The sequence below is a fragment of the Bison bison genome, unplaced genomic scaffold (assembly GCF_000754665.1).
Source record: "Bison bison bison isolate TAMUID 2011002044 unplaced genomic scaffold, Bison_UMD1.0 scf7180017864167, whole genome shotgun sequence".
NCBI classification, from domain to species: domain Eukaryota; kingdom Metazoa; phylum Chordata; class Mammalia; order Artiodactyla; family Bovidae; genus Bison; species Bison bison.
In genome coordinates, this window is record NW_011494739.1 from 3,980,739 (window position 1) to 3,987,640 (window position 6,902).

Here is a 6,902-nt window from a genome sequence, read left to right on the forward strand (position 1 = left end):
GGACCCAGGTTCAGGTCACGTGACAGACTGCTCGCTGGTGACTCCCTCATTGGATATGGGGGTGGGAGCCACATCCTTATCTTGCCCTGGGAGGGACCAGGAGGGACGATGAAGTAGCCAGGGACTTCGGTGAGTCCCTCCTGATGCCCTAGTAGGCTGGGCCCCGCCTGGCGGGAAATAGGACCCTCAGAGGGACTCGTTCCCTTTCCCGCCAGGAGGGTGCGGGGCCTGAGCTGGCAAAGGCCAGGACGTTGGCCTGGAACCCAGTGGCTGTGGCCACACCTCCTGCCTCCCCAGACAGGCTGGTCCGGGGCCTGTGCGCTAGGGCCTGGGATAAAGCTGCCCATTCAGGGGACACACAGGCTGGCTTTGTGCAACACCCACACCCCCTCCTCAGAGGGGCCTGCAACCCCTCCTCCAACACCGTGCACTCTTCACCCCGGCCCGGACTTAGGGGTAGGCACCCTTGCCCTCCTCCACCCGTCTCCAGGGGCCCTGCCCACGCCTGGCCTGAAGCAAGGGAGGTGTCTGTGTCTCCGTCCCAGGCCTGGTGGCCTGCAGGCTCCTGGCCAGGTCGCTGCCCTCCTCCAGGTAACATCCAGTGAGGAGGTAACAGGGCTGGAGGTGTCCTACTGGGGCAACAGATGAGGCCCCACAGGCTGAGTGGGCGTGAACAAAGCCCACAGCTCTCCCGACCCCCAAAGGGCGGGAGGACCTGATTTCTGGGGTGCAGTGTCAGAGTGAGAGAATCACCCCCAGAAAGGAGCCCAGGGTGCTGAAGACACTAACATGACCGCACTGGTTCCTGGGCCACAACCCCACACAAATCCACATGGGGGACGATGGGGCGAAATTCTCAGGAGACCACGAAGTGCTTCCAGGCTCTATTCTGGAAGCCAGAGGCCTGGGGTCGTGGCCAGAAGGGAAGGGAGACTCCTAAGGGTTGCAGAGTCCCTGAGGTGGCTCCAGGGCTGGCACAGCACTCCATGGGGACGCCCTGGCTGGCTCTGTGACCCTCACTCACTCTGAGTCCATCCCGGTTTCCCCACATGGAAGGGAGAGGCTGTGTGGGGGCCCACATGGTCAGCACTCAGGGAACACTCCCTCAATGTGACCATGGTTAGTAGGGGCTCCCCAGCACACCAGCCAAAGCAAACAGACAGTCCAAACCCATATGTCTGAAGACAGAGGGTCAAGCAGGACCCAGCTGGATATTCCAGGGTGTGCAAAGACACGGGGTCTTCCTAGGTGGTGTTAGTGGTAAAGACTCCACCTGCCCATGCAGGAGACGTAAGTGATGGGTTCAATCCCTGGATCAGGAAGATCCACTGGAGGAAGGCATGGCAACACACTCCAGTATTCTTTCCTGGAGAATCCCATGGACAGAGGAGCCTGGCAGGCTACAGTCAATGGGGTCACGCAGAGTCAGACACAATTGAGCGACTGAGCATGTGCAAAGACATGGAGACATGGGGACAGGGGCATTGAGGGGATCAGGAGAGGCCCCCCAGCCAACAGGTGATACATCCCAACCCATAAGGCAAAAATAAGCCTAGGCTGGGTGTCTTGACCTTGGCCATGGGGTGAGGGGGCTCTGGTCCCCTGGATAGCACAGTGAACTTTCACACTCAGGGTGCTCCTTCCTAGAGACTCTGCCTTCAGGGGACATGAACTCACCTCTTTGGGACATGCATCAGAAAGCATCTGCTGGAATACGGGGCAAATGGGGGCCTGAGGGCATTTGCATCCACAGTCCCGTCCCCACCAAAGCAACAAACAGAGCTGTGGGTGGCCACCCTCTTAACACAGGCTGTGCTGTCCACTTGCCCCAAGCTCCACCTGGGCCCTAGTTCTGCTTGACCTCATCTGCCTGGCCCCTCTGGATCTTCGTGCTCAGCTCCTCACTCCTGCTCCCACTGCAGGAATACACTAATTGAGCAAGAGCTCCTCATCAGGTCCACAGGGTGCTCCAGACATGCACTGCTAGCTGAAACCCCAGCAGGCCAGACAGCTCCCAGGCAGGCTGGGTCAGTGCAGCCATAATTCCCCATCTCTCCAGAACCTAGAAACAGTTGGTGAAGCTGCCTGGCCTTTAACGCCGGCAGCATATTCAAAGAATTTTAAAAGCAACGAGAGGCCAAAGTCTGCAGAATGGGTGGCTTCTAGACTTCCAGCCAAGAGAGGAGTCCCCAAGACACAGAGCCACACTGATCCTGCCTCAGCGTCCTCAATCTCACAGGCTCCCTTTACCTGGACGTGGGACCAGGTGCCCAGCACACTGGCGGAAGGCATAGGTCCAACTGCTGCCCTCCACTCAGTTCAAGTCTCCTGTGACCACGGGGCTCACAGCAAAGCCTGGTCACAAACAAAGGGGAATCAGAGCAGGAGGGGGTGGCGGGCTGGTCCCCAGCCCAAACTCCCTGTTGTCATAGCAACCACTCACTGGGACTACAGTCAGGATGCTAACATGTACAACACGTGCACCACCCTGCGCTGAGCCCACCTCCCCCAGGTCTACGAGCGCCATCACCATGCTATTGTGTAGACAAGCCAACCAGGGGACAGACAGAAGTTCCTCCAGATCAAAGGGCAGGGCCGGTCCCAAATCCATGAGTGAGAGGGGAAAGGGCCTTTATCTCCTGATAAATGCTCCCAGCTTTCCCGAAGTATCTGTCAGTTCTCCCACCTATGTGGGAACACCTCAGAAGATGCCTATCCTTCCATCTGCCAGCTGCTGGCCGTGTGACCCTGGGCATATGCATCCCTGAGAGCTCCAGGAAAGATGAAAAAGTACATGTCAAGGGCTCAGAATGGGGCAGGAGACAGTGGGTGATCCACTATCTCCACCGTCACAACCCCTACATGCCTTTGGGACAGCAGGCTCCCCTCATCCAGGCTGATGCCCTGGAAACACTGAGCATGCTTTCACGGGCCTCTGTCACAGGGTCAGTCAGAAAAGGTCACCCAGGGTGGTGGCTGGACTTAGGGGCACCAGTCCCGGCTTAGAGGACCTGTGCAGAGAACAGGAGTCTTTGGGGAGGAAGCATCACACTTCCCTCATTCTGATCTGGGCGTCAGGTCCGCTTCCCATGGGGCAGCGGTCCTGTCATTTTTCTTGGTAATTTCCCCTTTGGGGCGGGTGATGGATGCAGCAGGTTCTCTGGGGGTGGCCAAGCCCATCTTCCACATGCAAAGTAAGGTCACTCTTATTTAATTGAGGGTCTTCTTTCCTCATGAATAACTTCAAATTAACAGCTTCGTCCGCCTCATTGGAGCAGCCTGACTGCTTTTGTGTCTCCTCCTCCAGAGACGGATGCAGTCACTTTGAGGTGTGCACACGGGCATCTCTGGTCCTTTTCCAGCTCGCCTGACACTAGTGAGGGGTAGCGTCTGGGAGCCCCCTCAGGGCCAGGTGTGGCCCGAATCTCTTTGGGTATCATCATATTGAATCCTCAGCTGCATTCTGTGAAATAGACACTAATATGACCCCCGCCGCCAACTTTACAGATGAGGAAACTTGAGGCTGCGAGACGGGAGATGACTGGCCAAAGGCCACACAGTTCAAGACCCCAGACCCCCAAGCCTGTGCTTTCAGGGATGGGTTAGGCCAACAGCCCCACACCCAATGGTCCTGGGTACCGTGGTCCCAGAATGTCAGGAACAGTGTTGGTTCAAGTCAGGCGCTTGTGTGGAATGGGACTGGTTTCCAGGGTAGATCGAGACTGCCTAGAGGATCACTTGCCATGTGGTCCACGAAGCCAGTATCTTGCCCAGTGGTCCCCACCTCCCCACCAGCACAGAGGAAAGCCACAGGATGGTTGTTAGAAAGGCCTCATGCCATGCATTCGGGGGAGCTCTGGGCACCTCCCACGAAACTGCATGAAGACACAGCTGCCTTCTCCTCTGTCTCTATCTGAGTGCCAAGCGCCTGTCCAGGACAGGACATCCTTCCCCACTTAGTTCCCACAAACCCCCGAGGGGCAGTGTCGGTCCCGTCAGGCCAGGAGTCAGAGAGCAGTCCTGACCCCATGGCTTCCTTCCCTGGCAGCTGGGGGAGCCAGGATGAGCTCTCAGAATGCGTATTTTAAAATAAAATTAAACTGAATAAAAATTCATGTGAGGCTTTAAAAGGAACCCAACTCTATCAAAATATAGTTCTCAAACTCTCAACCAGACTTTCGATAAAGAACATACAGGACCACACAAGTGACCTGGGATACTAGCACATTAAATGCGACCAGGCAGGTTTCCATGGATAGGAAGTCTGTGGTTTCTACTGGCGACCGGATTGCAAGTAGCTGCTGATGCCCTGTGGTTTGGTACCTGTGTTCCTGTTAGGGGTGGTTAAGGTGAAGATGCAATTCTTTTGCAACCAAGTTTATGGCTCCCTGTTCTGAGTGATGGAGCCAGACCAAAACCAAACGCAGGAGCCTCAGTTCAAACCCCTGTCTGGCTGCTTCCCGGCTGTAAATGGGGAGAGGGCTGGTGCAGAATTTGCCATGCAACGTGTGGGCACAACCGTCACTGGGTTTTCAGTTAATCATCGGAAAAGCAGCCGGATGTTGGAGATCTTTTCTCTTTCCTTGGCTAGAGAGCTGGGCCAGAGTCCACCCAGCTCCTGCCAGCCCACAGGAGGTTTCCAGACCAGACGACCCCCCCTACCGCCCCCCGCCCTGTGTCTGCTCCGGGCGGAGGGGCAGCCGGCGTGCTCCCTGGTTAACAAGCAGTCCGTGCAGGCGGCCCTGTCTGGCCTCCTGGCCGCACACTGAGGAATTAGGAATTGGCACTGTCTGAAATTTATGAAAATCTAATCTCGTTAGGCCTGCCTGGATGAGACTGGCCGGGGCAGGCCTCATTGTCATTCTGAGGAGCCCCAGCCAGCCTGGGGTTCCTGCCATTTCATTTACTGCCCCTCCCCCCCACCGCATTTGAATAAGAACCCAGCTCCTTTTCCCCCCTGGAATTTCAAATAAAATTGAGCCAGACGTCAAAGGAATAACTTTCTGATCACTCCTGGTGCCATTTCAAACACCCCTGACGGTACATTGATTTCTTAGGGTAAGACCATTTGTGAGTAAAAGAACGGATCTTTCTCTTAAGGTTCGGGAGGTGGGCAGAAATCTAGGCCAGTTTTCTCATTTTTAAAGACAGACTGTACGCTTACCCAGCCCCTACTCTGTGCCAAGCATGCAGCTGGGCGCCAGGCGCCTGATAGCGGAGCACGTAACCATGAGTACTGTCCACGACGCTGTCCAGTGTTGGGTGCAGGGCGGCGGGGGAAAGCCTTGCACTGGGGCCTGGGGCTCCCCGCACTGCTGCTCACGGCAGAATTCGGAGCACTGATTCAGAACACGAAGTGTGCCCCCAAGATTCCTGGGTTCAAATCCCAACTTTGCCACTTTAACTGTGACCTCAGGCACATCACTTAGTGTCCTCATTTGGGGGAGAAAACACAGAGGGCTGACCCAGTCCCCATCCCATCTGGCTGTGGTGAGAACTGTATGGGTCAGTTTGCAGCCACAGACTCAGGTTGGCAGCGCCTCTGCGAGGAAAACACCCGGGAAGCCTCATTATGTGGAATCCGGAACCCCACGCCCTGGGCCACACCTATCCTCTGCCCCACACAGACCTGAGCTGGGCGGTGGAATCACAGTGGCTGGAGAAGGCCCAGCAAGGCGGATCCCTCTGCCAGCACCGTAGCTGACAGATGGTGCAAGCTGGGAGCATCTCTGAAAAGCAAAGTAACAATCTCTCAAAACTTTCAAGCGAGAACTCCTGACCAGACAAATCACCTCCTGGATATTTATCTCCACACGCAGGTTTCCTGGGATTCTCTGCCTTTAGCTCTCTGCTCTAGTGAGGATTTTGTTCTGTGCTCTGTGAAAAAAAGTGAAAAAAAAAAGTGAAAGTGTGAATCGCTTAGTCATGTCTGACTCTTTGCGACCCCATGTACTGTTGCCCACCAGGCTCCTCTGTCCGTGGGATTCTCCAGGCAAGAGTACTGGAGTGGGTTGCCATTCCCTTCCCCAGAGGATCTTTCTGACCAGAGCATCTCCTGCATTGCAGGCAGATTCCTCATCATCTGAGCCACCAGGCAGGGAAGCCCATGTGCTCTGTAAGAGGACCAAATACAGCCCACTCCAGGGCCTTTGCATGAGCCCCTCCTTCTGTCTGGAATGATCTTACCTACGAGCCTGTGCTTGCTCCCCCCTCACCTCCTTCCTGGTCTCCATTCCAGTGTCACTTATACAGGAAGCATGCTGAGCATCCTGTCTGCATCAGTGTCTGCCCTGGTCTCTGGGACCCATGTCCCAAGCCTGCTTCACGGTTCTCTGTAGCCCTCATCAGGGGCTTGTGCCTCTCCCTCCCAGAACGCCAGTGTCCATCGCTCATTCTCTGTGTCCCCAGCACCTTCCCTAGGGCAGGCACACAAGAAATGCATGGCATAAAGGATTACAGTGTTCTCAAGTATAAAGAGGAGTGCAGGAAGGCCCACTGCAGGTGAAAAGGCAAAATCCCTGGGAACCACTTGAAGTCCGCCCCCTCCAAGGGGCTAACACAACCTAGGAAGGCGCTGCTAGCAGATTTGTGTACAGTGACAAATTACACACAGATTTGTGCTTCTTCCTGAGCAAGAGAAGCTATCCAATGAGACGGGACCATCCTTGTTTAAAAAAGCACAGACGTGTATTTTTAATAAAAGTGATTCGGGTGAGGCATATGAACTTCTGTGAGTGACTGCATGCAGCTACATGGCCCAAGGGTCAGGCATGGTTACCCTGGGGGTGCCCGAGAGGGGATGGCTCCTTCCTTGTAATACACACTCCTGCACACTCACCTTCGAGCACGTGCAATTACATTCACAGTAAAAGAGACAAAGCATCTGTCGATCTCCAAACCAG

General features: G+C 55.4%; 1 protein-coding gene across 1 annotated transcript in view; it reads right to left on the minus strand.

Annotated features, from left to right (window-relative positions):
- PMEPA1 (prostate transmembrane protein, androgen induced 1) overlaps positions 1-5,918 on the minus strand; it is a 15,308-nt gene extending 9,390 nt beyond the window's left edge. Inside the window, exon 1 of the mRNA XM_010841825.1 lies at positions 5,793-5,918. The gene's annotated coding sequence lies outside the window, so the exon portion shown is untranslated. The remainder of the gene's footprint in view (positions 1-5,792) is intronic.
- Positions 5,919-6,902: the final 984 nt, after the last annotated feature.